Source organism: Pagrus major, chromosome 4, assembly GCF_040436345.1.
Source record: "Pagrus major chromosome 4, Pma_NU_1.0".
Classification (NCBI taxonomy): domain Eukaryota; kingdom Metazoa; phylum Chordata; class Actinopteri; order Spariformes; family Sparidae; genus Pagrus; species Pagrus major.
The window spans coordinates 32793486-32810505 of NC_133218.1; the positions used below are offsets into that span (position 1 = coordinate 32793486).

General features: G+C 39.7%; 5 pseudogenes; all 5 read left to right on the forward strand.

Annotated features, from left to right (window-relative positions):
* Positions 1-324: 324 nt before the first annotated feature.
* Positions 325-2891, forward strand: LOC140994422 (UDP-glucuronosyltransferase 2A1 pseudogene; annotated as a pseudogene).
* Positions 2892-4243: 1352 nt separating this feature from the next.
* Positions 4244-7499, forward strand: LOC140994489 (UDP-glucuronosyltransferase 2B15 pseudogene; annotated as a pseudogene).
* LOC140994491 (UDP-glucuronosyltransferase 2B15 pseudogene) lies at positions 4280-11187 on the forward strand (annotated as a pseudogene).
* Positions 11188-11652: 465 nt separating this feature from the next.
* Positions 11653-13916, forward strand: LOC140994682 (UDP-glucuronosyltransferase 2A1 pseudogene; annotated as a pseudogene).
* Positions 13917-15244: 1328 nt separating this feature from the next.
* LOC140994683 (UDP-glucuronosyltransferase 2A3 pseudogene) lies at positions 15245-17020 on the forward strand (annotated as a pseudogene).

Below are 17020 nucleotides of genomic sequence, written 5' to 3' on the forward strand. Positions count from 1 at the left end.
CTGACTGCGTGTCGGTACAAGTCAGAGAAACAGTTCTAGCCAGGTTAGATTTTGTTAGACATTGCTGACAATACCAGCTGGTAACAACACATTACACAATATTTTGCACATACAAAGACAGAAGCAACATGTCCACAGGTAGAAATTGGGCAGTACTAAGTTATACAGTACACAAATCAGACAGAAATGCTAAGAAACCGTATGTTCTACAACTTTTGCAGTTGTTGATGGGCTTAAGCAGCCATCTTGGATTTTGAGGTAAGGATTGATGAGGTGCATCCGAGTTGAGATCCGACTTCAGCGGGTATTCCAGTTGAAATTGCCGGCTGGGAGCTCAGAAATTCCTACTTCTGAATTTAAGTTGAATGCATCAATACTGACCTTTGCTCTGTCTTATCACCAAAGCTTTTTTTAACACGAACTGCAGTATCAAAGTCCCACTCAGGACGGAGCCTTGAAAGTACGAGCACATATTCATCTCTCTATCTCTGGCAAAGATTAAATATTGAAAAAGCAATACTTTGGAAGCCAAAAAAAAGGTAACATGATCATTTTTGACTGTTTTGCCAACATAAATGACTGACAGCTATCTCGAGGTTTGAGCCATTGTGTTGTTCCAAAAGTTAATTTTTAACTGGCATGTAATACATTTCCTTTTTGGTCCAGTGGTTTAGGTTCTCTTACATGTTGCTTGTCAGTACTGAGTATTTGATTTTGTTTGCGATAAAACCAATTGCAACAGGCTACACATACTACAATAAAAAAGCAAAAAAAAAAGATCAATGATATCACCTGTATCTTCTATATTAATGCAAATGGTGATAATAATGCTACTTGTATTTAATGCATCTGATAAAATATGATATGCTTTCTTCCCAACTTTAGAATAAAAATGCGTTGGCCCTGGGTTTGGATGACCCTCTGCTTGCTCTGTCCTGCTGTGGTCTATTGTGGGAAAGTTCTTGTTTATCCTATGGACGGGAGCCCCTGGGTGAACATGAAAGTCATTATTGAGGAACTACATTCAAAGGGCCACCAGATTTCTGTTGTGCGTGCACCAGACAACTGGTACATCAAGGAAACCTCCCCATTCTACACTTCAATTACAATCGATGCAGAGTCTGGATTTGACGAAGAATTCATAACTGAGTTTGTGGCAGAGTTGCTGAAAATTCAGAGGGAAGGGAAGTCTCTCTGGACGCGTTTAAAACTGGAAATGGAAACAACAGGAAAGGCCCTTGAAATGCATAATAAAACATGCAAAATGCTTGAGGCACTTTTAGAAAACGAAGCTCTGATTCAGTCACTACAGGATGCCAAATATGACCTTGTCCTTACAGAGCCTTTCACACCAGGGGGTCCTATACTTGCCCACCGCCTCGGGTTGCCTCTTGTTTTTAGTGTCAGGTGGACTAGTGGTGGTCAAAGTGAAGGCCATTTCTCAATTGCGCCTTCTCCTCTGTCTTATATTCCCATGCCAGGGACCGAGCTTACAGATAAAATGAGCTTTTTTGAGAGAGTTCTTAACGTAATCGTTTATGGCGTCAATGAATATGTAATTGCACAGTATGTCGTACCAAATTATGCTGGCCTTATTGAAAAATATCTGGGTCCAGACATAGACTACTTCTCTCTGTTTCAAGCCGCAGACCTTTGGCTCATGAGAGTGGACTTTGTGTTTGAGTTTCCTCGTCCCACCATGCCTAATGTTGTCTATACGGGAGGATTCCAGTGCAAACCTGCAAAACCTCTTCCACAACACCTGGAGGAGTTTGTGCAGAGTTCTGGAGAGCATGGAGTCATCATCATGTCTCTGGGGACTTTGATTGGAGAGCTTCCTCGTGACCTAGCTGATGAGATCGCTGCAGCTTTTGCCAAATTGCCCCAGAAAGTCATCTGGAGATATAAAGGTGACAGACCAGCCAGTCTGGGCAACAACACTTTACTCGTCGACTGGATGCCACAGAATGACCTTTTAGGACATCCCAAGATAAAAGTGTTTGTCGCTCATGGAGGAACAAACGGAGTTCAAGAGGCAATCTACCACGGAGTTCCTATCCTCGGACTTCCACTGATTTTTGATCAGCGTGATAATCTGCTTAGAATTGAAGCAAGAGGAGCAGGGAAGATAATTGATATCTTTACTATGAATGGAGACATCTTCTATCAGGGAATTCAGGAAGTCCTGAATGAGCCCTCATACAGGATGAACATGCAGAGACTGTCCAGGCTGCACAGAGACACACCAATGAAGCCGCTGGATACCGCCCTCTTCTGGATAGAGTTCGTCATGAGACACAAAGGTGCAGCTCACCTGAGAACAGAGTCCTACAGACTGCCCTGGTACTCCTACCACTCTGTGGATGTAGTTTTATTCTTACTCACTATAGTGCTACTTATTTTGTTATTTTTTGCCGGGTTAGCATGGTCATGCTTTCGAATGTGTTTCAAAAGAAAAGTGAAATCCGACTAACCAGGAAAGATGGATTGATCAGTTTCATGTGAATCTTTTGCTGTACTCAGTGCTGTGATCAGATAAATATTGAAAGGAGTAAATATTTCACTTTTAAAAATATCTATTGTTAAAAATGTCATAAAACTGCCAGTCGTGACTGCTTACTTGCAAGAGTGGAATCTGTTTATTTTCTTTGATTTTTTTGTCAGTTTGTCGTTTTAATAGATTTGTATGCATACATCAGTTTACTTTTGTTTCTAACCAAATGAGAACTCACTGCAGATACAAACTATCATAAGACTAGTAGACTAGCTTGATGCAATGAGCCAGGATACAAATTTCAACTCTTCTGTACTCTATTGTATTCTAAACATGCTAAAAGCAGGATCCCGAAAAATAAAAAGACTCACAATGTAAATAAAAATTCAAAACCATGTCTCTGCCGAAAAGTGACTGCACCCTGTAAGTCCTTATTGCAAGGAGTGATATTGACCAAATTCACTGTACATGCACCTGGTTTCCTCTACTATTAATGCTGAAAAGACAGAGAATGTAACCCCTCCCAATCCAGAGTTACAGGGTGCAGTCACTTTTCGGCAGGGCCTGCCGAAAAGTGACTGCACCCTATAACTCTGGATTGCAAGGAGTGATATTGACCAAATTCACTGTACATGCACCTGGTTTCCTCTACTATTAATGCTGAAAAGACAGAGAATGTAACCCCTCCCAATCCAGAGTTATAGGGTGCAGTCACTTTTCAGTAGGCCCTGCCGAAAAGTGACTGCACCCTGTAAGTCCTTATTGCAAGGAGTGATATTGACCAAATTCACTGTACATGCACCTGGTTTCCTCTACTATTAATGCTGAAAAGACAGAGAATGTAATCCCTCCCAATCCAGAGTTACAGGGTACAGTCACTTTTCAGTAGGCCCTGCCGAAAAGTGACTGCACCCTGTAAGTCCTTATTGCAAGGAGTGATATTGACCAAATTCACTGTACATGCACCTGGTTTCCTCTACTATTAATGCTGAAAAGACAGAGAATGTAACCCCTCCCAATCCAGAGTTACAGGGTGCAGTCACTTTTCGGCAGGCCCTGCTGAAAAGTGACTGCACAGTGACACAGTGATATTGACCAAATTCACTGTACATGCACCTGCAAACACAGAGAATGTTATGCAGAATGTAAAGGCAATCCGTTACAGTTAACCTACAGTTATATATATACTGCATTATTGTATTCATAATTATGCTCTTAAAAGTACAAGTTATCCAAAAAGTTACTTAAGTAAATGTAATGAAGTAAATGTAAATCGTTATTACCCACCTCTGATAGCACTTACTAATTTCTCAGTATGTGTTATATGATTGCTTTCTAATGTGACGTGGAAACACTCCTGCATTCTTTTCTGCATTGATTTCCTAATCCTCGTTATAAAATCACTGAAACAGGGATATTGAATTATGACTTTATTTATAGATCAAAGCGGTGTAAAATCACATTGCAACAACGATAACAACAACAACAACAACAACAATACAAGTGGCAAGGTAAAGCATCTACCCTCATCAATTGTTGACAACTAGCCTACATTATGGAAACATCAGGTTACTTTTTTTTATCTGCGCCGTTCTTGTTCCGTAGCCTCTTCACTTGGGCTACAGGACTGCACAGTAAAAAAAAACATTTCTCTCGGTGCTGCGTCTGCCGGCTGACCTACGCCCACTTCCTCTGAACTGATGCGCGTTCCCGTCGGGGGCAGTCGTTTTTCGGGAAGCAGTCTCTTCTCGGCACCACACCTGAAACAGAATACGCGGCGGAATTGTTTACTTTTGCTTGCTGAAGAGCAGGAGACAGAGATAGGCGACCGTGTTAAGGTAAGTTGTGTAGTATGAACCCATTTATTTTGTCAGCTTGAACTAGACTTGGCTTAGGAAGAGGACTGTGGTGGACCTGCTGAACCAGCTGGGTTCGTGGATCCAGACATTTAGGACCAGAAACCATAGAGCTTTTGTGTTTGAAAAGTGCAAAAATTCCCAAGAGTGGTGTGAGATATGGCCATAAAATCCATCAGCTAAATAATAAATGAGTTAAATAAGATAAGAATCTGTTTTGTTGTTGTTGTTGTTGTTTTTGTTTTATCTCTGTTTTTTACAGCTCTAATGTCAAATGCTGCAGACATATGATAGAATAAACAACTCATGCAGCCTTAACAGAGGTGGCTATTCTTTAATTATAATACTACCGAACTACTACTACCAGGACTACTGAAACTTCTTATTGGCTACTCATTTGCTTTAATACACATTAAAAATACACATTAAAATTAAAATACATTAACATGTAATTGCCCCTGTTATTTATTTCATAATTAACATTTGAATTTTGGCCACCGCGCTGAAAATGTCCCCGATTTTCATTTAAGAAATCTGGTCACCTTATTCTACAACTTTTGCAGTTGTTGATGGGCTAAAGCAGCCATCTTGGATTTTGAGGTAAGGATTGATGAGGTGCATCCGAGTTGAAAATCCAACTTCAGCGGGTATTCCAGTTGAAATTGCCGGCTGGGAACTCAGAAATTCCTACTTCTGAATTTAAGTTGAATGCATCAATACTGACCTCTGCTCTGTCTTATCACCAAAGCTTTTATTAACACGAACTGCAGTATCAAAGTCCCACTCAGGACGGAGCCTTGAAAGTACAAGCACATATTCATCTCTCTATCTCTGGCAAAGATTAAATATTGAAAAAGCAATACTTTGGAAGCCAAAAAAAGGTAACATGATCATTTTTGACTGTTTTGCCAACATAAATGACTGACAGCTATCTCGAGGTTTGAGCCATTGTGTTGTTCCAAAAGTTAATTTTTAACTGGCATGTAATACATTTCCTTTTTGGTCCAGTGGTTTAGGTTCTCTTACATGTTGCTCATCAGTACTGAGTATTTGATTTTGTTTGCGATAAAACCAATTGCAACAGGCTACACATACTACAGCAAAAAAGCAAAAAAAAAGATCAATGATATCACCTGTATCTTCTATATTAATGCAAATGGTGATAATAATGCTACTTGTATTTAAAATGCATCTGATAAAATATGATATGCTTTCTTCCCAACTTTAGAATAAAAATGCGTTGGCCCTGGGTTTGGATGACCCTCTGCTTGCTCTGTCCTGCTGTGGTCTACTGTGGGAAAGTTCTTGTTTATCCTGTAGACGGGAGCCCCTGGGTGAACATGAAAGTCATTATTGAGGAACTACATTCAAAGGGCCACCAGATTTCTGTTGTGCGATCACCAGACAGCTGGTACATCAAGGAAACCTCCCCATTCTACACTTCAATTACAATCGATGCAGAGTCTGGATTGGATGAAGAATTCATAACTGAGTTTGTGGCAGAGTTGCTGAAAATTCAGAGGGAAGGGAAGTCTCTCTGGACGCGTTTAAAACTGCAAATGGAAACAACAGGAAAGGCCCTTGAAATGCATAATAAAACATGCAAAATGCTTGAGGCACTTTTTGAAAACAAAGCTCTGATTCAGTCACTACAAGATGCCAAATATGACCTTGTCCTTACAGAGCCTTTCACACCAGGGGGTCCTATACTTGCCCACCTCCTCGGGTTGCCTCTTGTTTTTAGTGTCAGGTGGACTAGTGGTGGTCAAAGTGAAGGCCATTTCTCAATTGCGCCTTCTCCTCTGTCTTATATTCCCATGACAGGGACCGAGCTTACAGATAAAATGAGCTTTTTTGAGAGAGTTCTTAACGTAATCGTTTATGGCGTCAATGAATATGTAATTGCACAATATGTCGTACCAAATTATGCTGGCTTAATTGAAAAATATCTGGGTCCAGACATAGACTACTTCTCTCTGTTTCAAGCCGCAGATATTTGGCTCATGAGAGTGGACTTTGTGTTTGAGTTTCCTCGTCCCACCATGCCTAATGTTGTCTATACGGGAGGATTCCAGTGCAAACCTGCAAAACCTCTTCCACAACACCTGGAGGAGTTTGTGCAGAGTTCTGGAGAGCATGGAGTCATCATCATGTCTCTGGGGACTTTTATTGGAGAGCTTCCTCGTGACCTAGCTGATGAGATCGCTGTAGCTTTTGCCGAATTGCCTCAGAAAGTCATCTGGAGATATAAAGGTGACAGACCAGCCAGTCTGGGCAACAACACTTTACTCGTCGACTGGATGCCACAGAATGACCTTTTAGGACATCCCAAGATAAAAGTGTTTGTCGCTCATGGAGGAACAAACGGCATTCAAGAGGCAATCTACCACGGAGTTCCTATCCTCGGACTTCCACTGATTTTTGATCAGCGTGATAATCTGCTTAGAATTAAAGCAAGAGGAGCAGGGAAGATAATTGATATCTTTACTATGAATGGAGACATCTTCTATCAGGGAATTCAGGAAGTCCTGAATGAGCCCTCATACAGGATGAACATGCAGAGACTGTCCAGGCTGCACAGAGACACACCAATGAAGCCGCTGGATACCGCCCTCTTCTGGATAGAGTTCGTCATGAGACACAAAGGTGCAGCTCACCTGAGAACAGAGTCCTACAGACTGCCCTGGTACTCCTACCACTCTGTGGATGTGATGCTCCTCTTAGTTGGAGTCGTGCTGATTATTCTAGCCACCTTTGCTGCCTTGATACGGTGTTTGTGCTCTGTGTGTCTGAGAAGAAAAAGTAAACGTGATTAAAAAAAACAGAGTAGCAGTCAAAATGAAGTGTAAACCATAAATTTTCTTAGAATACATTCTTCAATATGTAAAACGCAAAAATGTTGTCGGGGTTATTTGTACTGTGATTTGATGTAGATAACACAAAAAATCATTTTCCGGTAAGTTGCAGAAACTTGGTCTGATTCTGGTTAAAAGACAATAAACCAAATCATTTTGTACTTTGTCAATTATTTAATCAACAAAGAAGAACATGAGTTCAATGATAATTTTATGTGAATCACTATATCCTTACACTGTTGTTGTTTTATAAACCTGGGACTCTGAATAAACAAACATGTCATACCTTTGAAATGCAATGTTTCTTTGCTCAATATCAGGTACTGATAGCTATCTTGGGGTTTGAACAAGATATGTAGGTCAGTGCATCTCTGCAGAACTACAATAGGCCTACTTAATTATAATGCTGTTTTTGTCAGACATTTCTACCGTTATCTAAGCATTGCAGTTTCTGCAATTTTAATATTGCACATGGTCATATTGCAATTTTGATAATATTTCAATTGAGTTGTTGCAAGTTATTTACATTTTTCTGGAAAATGTTCTCCTGTAAAAAACAAATGTCCACTCTTCTATACTCGATGGTGCTCTAAACTACAACATGTTGAAGGATCCTGAAAAATAAAAAGACTGACATTGTAATTAAACAAATAATTTGACTGTAAGACTGGAGAAATAAAATGCATCATGTATTTTTTTCCAATAGCAGAGGTTTGCCCTGCTGAAAGAGAAACCTGTCAGTTTTTTAAAATAAAAGTATAAATAAAACCTGGCCGAAATAGGAGTCGTTGCTATCTTTACCAGCCAGCAGGTAATGTTCAACCATTAATGAGATTTCCTAAGCTGTTAGAGTACAATATCAGCTATACTAAAACAATTTCAGAGGACAACAGTACACTCTCCTGAGCATTGTTGGCATAACAGGACCTGTTCCTCACACCATCAAGGTGTGTTGCTGTAGCTTGTTTGTGTGAGACTGAATCATGGTATTGCAATAAAATGAATAAATCAAACAGAAATGTAATCCCAATCTGAACCTTTTTATGTGCTTTATGGCTTTTAATAAAGAAAATAATATTGCAGTTTTGAAAATGATTTTGTTTTGTCACTGATATTTGCTAAACACGAACACTATGGACAACTTTTACTCCCCTTTGTACTTCCTTATCGGCTGTGTATTTATTAACATGAAATTGCAGGACCAAAGTCCCACTCGTGTTGGAACCTGGAAGGACCAGCACATATTCAGCTCTCGGGCAAAGGAGAAATATTGAAAAGCAATACATTGGAGCTCAAAAAAGGTAACATTATCTATTTTTCTTTAATGTTTTCCCAAATACAATTGACTCATGGTTATCTTGGGGTTCTCTTACATGCTGTACAGGGTTAGGCTTAGTTCTTGTTAGTTATTAACTCTTACTGTATTGTTAAAAGGGTTTGCAAAAACTTACACATACAAAAGATCCTTGATACAACTATATCTTCTTTATTATAGTAAATGGCGATTATAATGCTACTTCTAATGAAAATGCATCTGATAAAATATGATATGCTTTCTTCCCAACTTTAGAATAAAAATGCGTTGGCCCTGGGTTTGGATGACCCTCTGCTTGCTCTGTCCTGCTGTGGTCTATTGTGGGAAAGTTCTTGTTTATCCTATGGAAGGGAGCCACTGGGTAAACATGAAAGTCATTATTGAGGAACTACATTCAAAGGGCCACCAGATTTCTGTTGTGAGATCACCAGACAGCTGGTACATCAAGGAAACCTCCCCATTCTACACTTCAATTACAATCGATGCAGAGTCTGGATTTGACGAAGAATTCCTAACTGAGTTTGTGACAGAGTTGCTGAAAATTCAGAGGGAAGGGAAGTCTCTCTGGACGCGTTTAAAACTGGAAATGGAAACAATGGAAAAGGCCTTTGAGATACATACTAAAACATGCAAAATGCTTGAGGTACTTTTTGAAAACAAAGCTCTGATTCAGTCACTACAGGATGCCAAATATGACCTTGTCCTTACAGACCCTGCTACAACAGTGGGTCCTATACTTTCCCACTACCTTGGGTTGCCTCTTGTTTTCAATGTAAGGTGGACTAGTCATGGTGAAGGCCATTTCTCAATTGCACCTTCTCCTCTGTCTTATATTCCAATGACAGGGACCGAGCTTACAGATAAAATGAGCTTTTTTGAGAGACTTCTTAACGTATTCATTTATGGCGTCGGTGAATATCAAATTGCATGGTATGTCGTACCAAATTATGCTGGCTTACTTGAAAAGTATCTGGGTCCAGACATAGACTACTTCTCTCTGTTTCAAGCCGCAGACCTTTGGCTCATGAGAGTGGACTTTGTGTTTGAGTTTCCTCGTCCCACCATGCCTAATGTTATCTATATGGGAGGGTTCCAGTGTAAACCTGCAAAACCTCTTCCACAACACCTGGAGGAGTTTGTGCAGAGTTCTGGAGAGCATGGAGTCATCCTCATGTCTCTGGGGACGTTGATTGGAGAGCTTCCTCGTGACCTAGCTGATGAGATCGCTGTAGCTTTTGCCAAATTGCCTCAGAAAGTCATCTGGAGATATAAAGGTGACAGACCAGCCAGTCTGGGCAACAACACTTTACTCGTCGACTGGATGCCACAGAATGACCTTTTAGGACATCCCAAGATAAAAGTGTTTGTCGCTCATGGAGGAACAAACGGAGTTCAAGAGGCAATCTACCATGGAGTTCCTATCCTCGGACTTCCTCTGATTTTTGATCAGCATGATAATCTGCTTAGAATTGAAGCAAGAGGAGCAGGGAAGGTAATTGATATTTTTACTATGAATGGAGACATCTTCTATCAGGGAATTCAGGGAGTCCTGAATGAGCCCTCATACAGGATGAACATGCAGAGACTGTCCAGGCTGCACAGAGACACACCAATGAAGCCGCTGGATACCGCCCTCTTCTGGATAGAGTTCGTTATGAGACACAAAGGTGCAGCTCACCTGAGAACAGAGTCCTACAGACTGCCCTGGTACTCCTACCACTCTGTGGATGTGATGCTCCTCTTAGTTGGAGTCGTGCTGATTATTCTAGCCACCTTTGCTGCCTTGATACGGTGTTTGTGCTCTGTGTGTCTGAGAAGAAAAAGTAAACGTGATTAAAAAAACAGAGTAGCAATTAAAAAGAAATGTAAACCATAAATTTTCTTAGAATACATTCTTCAATATGTAAAACACAAAAATGTTGTCGGGGTTATTTGTACTGTGATTTGATGTAGATAACACAAAAAATCATTTTCTGGCAAGTTGCAGAAACTTGGTCTGATTCTGGTTAAAAGACAATAAACCAAATCATTTGTACTTTGTCAATTATTTAATCAACAAAGAAGAACATGAGTTCAATGATAATTTTATTTGAATCACTATATCCTTACACTGTTGTTATTTTATAAACCTGGAACTCTGAATGAACAAACATGTCATACCTTTGAAATGCAATGTTTCTTTGCTCAATATCAGGTACTGATAGCCATCTTGGGGTTTGAACAAGATATGTAGGTCAGTGCATCTCTGCAGAACTACAATAGGCCTACTTAATTATAATGCTGTTTTTGTCAGACATTTCTACCGTTATCTAAGCATTGCAGTTTCTGCAATTTGAATATTGCACATGGTCATATTGCAATTTTGATAATATTTCAATTGAGTTGTTGCAAGTTATTTACATTTTTCTGGAAAATGTTCTCCTGTAAAAAACAAATGTCCACTCTTCTATACTCGATGGTGCTCTAAACTACAACATGTTGAAAGCAAACTGTTAAAGGCAGGATCCTGAAAAATAAAGAGACTGACATTGTAATTAAACAAATAATTTGTAAGATTGGAGAAATAAAATGCATCATTTATTTTTTTCCAACAGCAGAGGTTTGCCCTGCTGAAAGAGAAACCTGTCAGTTTTTTAAAATAAAAGTATAAATAAAACCTGGCCGAAATAGGAGTCGTTGCTATCTTTACCAGCCAGCAGGTAATGTTCAACCATTGACAAGATTTCCTAAGCTGTTAGAGTACAATATCAGCTATACTAAAACAATTTCAGAGGACAACAGTACACTCTCCTGAGCATTGTTGGCATAACAGGACCTGTTCCTCACACCATCAAGGTGTGTTGCTGTAGCTTGTTTGTGTGAGACTGAATCATGGGATTGCAATAAAATGAATGAATCAAACAGAAATGTATTCCCAATCTGAACCTTTTTATGTGCTTTACGGCTTTTAATAAAGAAAATAATATTGCAGTTTTGAAAATGATTTTGTTTTGTCACTGATATTTGCTGAAGACGAACACTATGGACAACTTTTACTCCCCTTTGTACTTCCTTATCGGCTGTGTATTTATTAACATGAAATTGCAGGACCAAAGTCCCACTCGTGTTGGAACCTGGAAGGACCAGCACATATTCAGCTCTCGGGCAAAGGAGAAATATTGAAAAGCAATACATTGGAGCTCAAAAAAGGTAACATTATCTTTTTTTCTTTAATGTTTTCCCAAATACAAGTGACTCATAGTTATCTTGGGGTTTGAACCATTGTTTGGGTTGCGGTTCTCTTACATGCTGTACAGGGTTAGGGTTAATTCTTGTTAGTTATTAACTCTTACTGTATTGTTAAAAGGGTTTGCAAAAACTTACACATACAAAAGATCCTTGATACAACTATATCTTCTTTATTATAGTACATGGAGATTATAATACTACTTCTATTGAAAATGCATCTGATAAAATATGATATGCTTTCTTCCCAACTTCAGAATAAAAATGCGTTGGCCCTGGGTTTGGATGACTCTCTGCTTGCTCTGTCCTGCTGTGGTCTATTGTGGGAAAGTTCTTGTTTATCCTATGGACGGGAGCCCCTGGGTGAACATGAAAGTCATTATTGAGGAACTACATTCAAAGGGCCACCAGATTTCTGTTGTGCGTGCACCAGACAACTGGTACATCAAGGAAACCTCCCCATTCTACACTTCAATTACGATCGATGCAGAGTCTGGATTTGACGAAGAATTCATAACTGAGTTTGTGGCAGAGTTGCTGAAAATTCAGAGGGAAGGGAAGTCTCTCTGGACGCGTTTAAAACTGGAAATGGAAACAATGGAAAAGGCCTTTGAGATACATACTAAAACATGCAAAATGCTTGAGGTACTTTTTGAAAACAAAGCTCTGATTCAGTCACTACAGGATGCCAAATATGACCTTGTCCTTACAGACCCTTTCACACCAGGGGGTCCTATACTTGCCCACTACCTCGGGTTGCCTCTTGTTTTCAATGTAAGGTGGACTAGTGAAGGTGAAGGCCATTTCTCAATTGCACCTTCTCCTCTGTCTTATATTCCCATGACAGGGACCGAGCTTACAGATAAAATGAGCTTTTTTGAGAGACTTCTTAACGTAATCGTTTATGGCGTCGGTGAATATCAAATTGCACGGTATGTCGTACCAAATTATGCTGGCTTAATTGAAAAGTATCTGGGTCCAGACATAGACTACTTCTCTCTGTTTCAAGCCGCAGATATTTGGCTCATGAGAGTGGACTTTGTGTTTGAGTTTCCTCGTCCCACCATGCCTAATGTTATCTATATGGGAGGGTTCCAGTGTAAACCTGCAAAACCTCTTCCACAACACCTGGAGGAGTTTGTGCAGAGTTCTGGAGAGCATGGAGTCATCCTCATGTCTCTGGGGACTTTTATTGGAGAGCTTCCTCGTGACCTAGCTGATGAGATCGCTGTAGCTTTTGCCAAATTGCCTCAGAAAGTCATCTGGAGATATAAAGGTGACAGACCAGCCAGTCTGGGCAACAACACTTTACTCGTCGACTGGATGCCACAGAATGACCTTTTAGGACATCCTAAGATAAAAGTGTTTGTCGCTCATGGAGGAACAAACGGTGTTCAAGAGGCAATCTACCACGGAGTTCCTATCCTCGGACTTCCTCTGATTTTTGATCAGCGTGATAATCTGCTTAGAATTGAAGCAAGAGGAGCAGGGAAGATAATTGATATTTTTACTATGAATGGAGACATCTTCTATCAGGGAATTCAGGGAGTCCTGAATGAGCCCTCATACAGGATGAACATGCAGAGACTGTCCAGGCTGCACAGAGACACACCAATGAAGCCGCTGGATACCGCCCTCTTCTGGATAGAGTTCGTCATGAGACACAAAGGTGCAGCTCACCTGAGAACAGAGTCCTACAGACTGCCCTGGTACTCCTACCACTCTGTGGATGTGATGCTCCTCTTAGTTGGAGTCGTGCTGATTATTCTAGCCACCTTTGCTGCCTTGATACGGTGTTTGTGCTCTGTGTGTCTGAGAAGAAAAAGTAAACGTGATTAAAAAAACAGAGTAGCAATCAAAAAGAAATGTAAACCATACATTTTCTTAGAATACATTCTTCAATATGTAAAACACAAAAATGTTGTCGGGGTTATTTGTACTGTGATTAAATGTAGATAACACAAAAAAATCATTTTCTGGCAAGTTGGAGAAACTTGGTCTGATTCTGGTTAAAAGACAATAAACCAAATCATTTGTACTTTGTCAATTATTTAATCAACAAAGAAGAACATGAGTTCAATGATAATTTTATGTGAATCACTATATCCTTACACTGTTGTTGTTTTATAAACCTGGAACTCTGAATAAACAAACATGTCATACCTTTGAAATGCAATGTTTCTTTGCTCAATATCAGGTACTGATAGCTATCTTGGGGTTTGAACAAGATATGTAGGTCAGTGCATCTCTGCAGAACTACAATAGGCCTACTTAATTATAATGCTGTTTTTGTCAGACATTTCTACCGTTATCTAAGCATTGCAGTTTCTGCAATTTTAATATTGCACATGGTCATATTGCAATTTTGATAATATTTCAATTGAGTTGTTGCAAGTTATTTACATTTTTCTGGAAAATGTTCTCCTGTAAAAAACAAATGTCCACTCTTCTATACTCGATGGTGCTCTAAACTACAACATGTTGAAAGCAAACTGTTAAAGGCAGGATCCTGAAAAATAAAAAGACTGACATTGTAATTAAACAAATAATTTGTAAGACTGGAGAAATAAAATGCATCATTTATTTTTTTCCAACAGCAGAGGTTTGCCCTGCTGAAAGAGAAACCTGTCAGTTTTTTAAAATAAAAGTATAAATAAAACCTGGCCGAAATAGCAGTCGTTGCTATCTTTACCAGCCAGCAGGTAATGTTCAACCATTGACAAGATTTCCTAAGCTGTTAGAGTACAATATCAGCTATACTAAAACAATTTCAGAGGACAACAGTACACTCTCCTGAGCATTGTTGGCATAACAGGACCTGTTCCTCACACCATCAAGGGGTGTTGCTGTAGCTTGTTTGTGTGAGACTGAATCATGGGATTGCAATAAAATGAATAAATCAAACAGAAATGTAATCCCAATCTGAACCTTTTTATGTGATTTACGGCTTTTAATAAAGAAAATAATATTGCAGTTTTGAAAATGATTTTGTTTTGTCACTGATATTTGCTAAACACGAACACTATGGACAACTTTTACTCCCCTTTGTACTTCCTTATCAGCTGTGCATTTATTAACATGAAATTGCAGGACCAAAGTCCCACTCGTGTTGGAACCTGGAAGGACCAGCACATATTCAGCTCTCGGGCAAAGGAGAAATATTGAAAAGCAATACATTGGAGCTGAAAAAAGGTAACATTATCTATTTTTCTTTAATGTTTTCCCAAATACAATTGACTCATGGTTATCTTGGGGTTTGAACCATTGTTTGGGTTGCGGTTCTCTTACATGCTGTACAGGGTTAGGCTTAGTTCTTGTTAGTTATTAACTCTTACTGTATTGTTAAAAGGGTTTGCAAAAACTTACACATACAAAAGATCCTTGATACAACTATATCTTCTTTATTATAGTAAATGGCGATTATAATGCTACTTCTAATGAAAATGCATCTGATAAAATATGATATGCTTTCTTCCCAACTTTAGAATAAAATGCGTTGGCCCTGGGTTTGGATGACCCTCTGCTTGCTCTGTCCTGCTGTGGTCTATTGTGGGAAAGTTCTTGTTTATCCTATGGACGGGAGCCACTGGGTGAACATGAAAGTCATTATTGAGGAACTACATTCAAAGGGCCACCTGATTTCTGTTGTGAGATCACCAGACAGCTGGTACATCAAGGAAACCTCCCCATTCTACACTTCAATTACAATCGGTACAGAGTCTGGATTTGACGAAGAATTCCTAACTGAGTTTGTGACAGAGTTGCTGAAAATTCAGAGGGAAGGGAAGTCTCTCTGGACGCGTTTAAAATTGGAAATGGAAACAACAGAAAAGGCCCTTCAGATACATAATAAAATATGCAAAATTCTTGAGGTACTTTTAGAAAACAAAGCTCTGATTCAGTCACTACAGGATGCCAAATATGACCTTGTCCTTACAGACCCTGTTACACCAGTGGGTCCTATACTTTCCCACCTCCTCAGGTTGCCTCTTGTTTTCAATGTAAGGTGGACTAGTCAAGGTGAAGGCCATTTCTCAATTGCGCCTTCTCCTCTGTCTTATATTCCAATGACAGGGACCGAGCTTACAGATAAAATGAGCTTTTTTGAGAGACTTCTTAATGTATTTATTTATGGCTTCAATGAATATCAAATTGCAAAGTATATCATACCAAGTTATGCTGGCTTACTTGAAAAGTATCTGGGTCCAGACATAGACTACTTCTCTCTGTTTCAAGCCGCAGACCTTTGGCTCATGAGAGTGGACTTTGTGTTTGAGTTTCCTCGTCCCACCATGCCTAATGTTATCTATATGGGAGGGTTCCAGTGTAAACCTGCAAAACCTCTTCCACAACACCTGGAGGAGTTTGTGCAGAGTTCTGGAGAGCATGGAGTCATCATCATGTCTCTGGGGACTTTGATTGGAGAGCTTCCTCGTGACCTAGCTGATGAGATCGCTGCTGCATTTGCCAAATTGCCTCAAAAAGTCATCTGGAGATATAAAGGTGACAGACCAGCCAGTCTGGGCAACAACACTTTACTCGTCGACTGGATGCCACAGAATGACCTTTTAGGACATCCTAAGATAAAAGTGTTTGTCGCTCATGGAGGAACAAACGGTGTTCAAGAGGCAATCTACCACGGAGTTCCTATCCTCGGACTTCCTCTGATTTTTGATCAGCGTGATAATCTGCTTAGAATTGAAGCAAGAGGAGCAGGGAAGATAATTGATATTTTTACTATGAATGGAGACATCTTCTATCAGGGAATTCAGGGAGTCCTGAATGAGCCCTCATACAGGATGAACATGCAGAGACTGTCCAGGCTGCACAGAGACACACCAATGAAGCCGCTGGATACCGCCCTCTTCTGGATAGAGTTCGTCATGAGACACAAAGGTGCAGCTCACCTGAGAACAGAGTCCTACAGACTGCCCTGGTACTCCTACCACTCTGTGGATGTGATGCTCCTCTTAGTTGGAGTCGTGCTGATTATTCTAGCCACCTTTGCTGCCTTGATACGGTGTTTGTGCTCTGTGTGTCTGAGAAGAAAAAGTAAACGTGATTAAAAGAAACAGAGTGGCAATCAAAATGAAATGCAAACCATAAATTTTCTTAGAATACATCCTTCAATATGTAAAACCTGAAAATGTTGCCTATTGTCTTGCCTATGATTTGCTGTTGATGAAGTTGCAAAAACTTTGGACAATATACCAAATCATTTAATGCTTTGTAATTAACTGTATCAACACAAGTTTAAATTAAATGTTAAATTTGA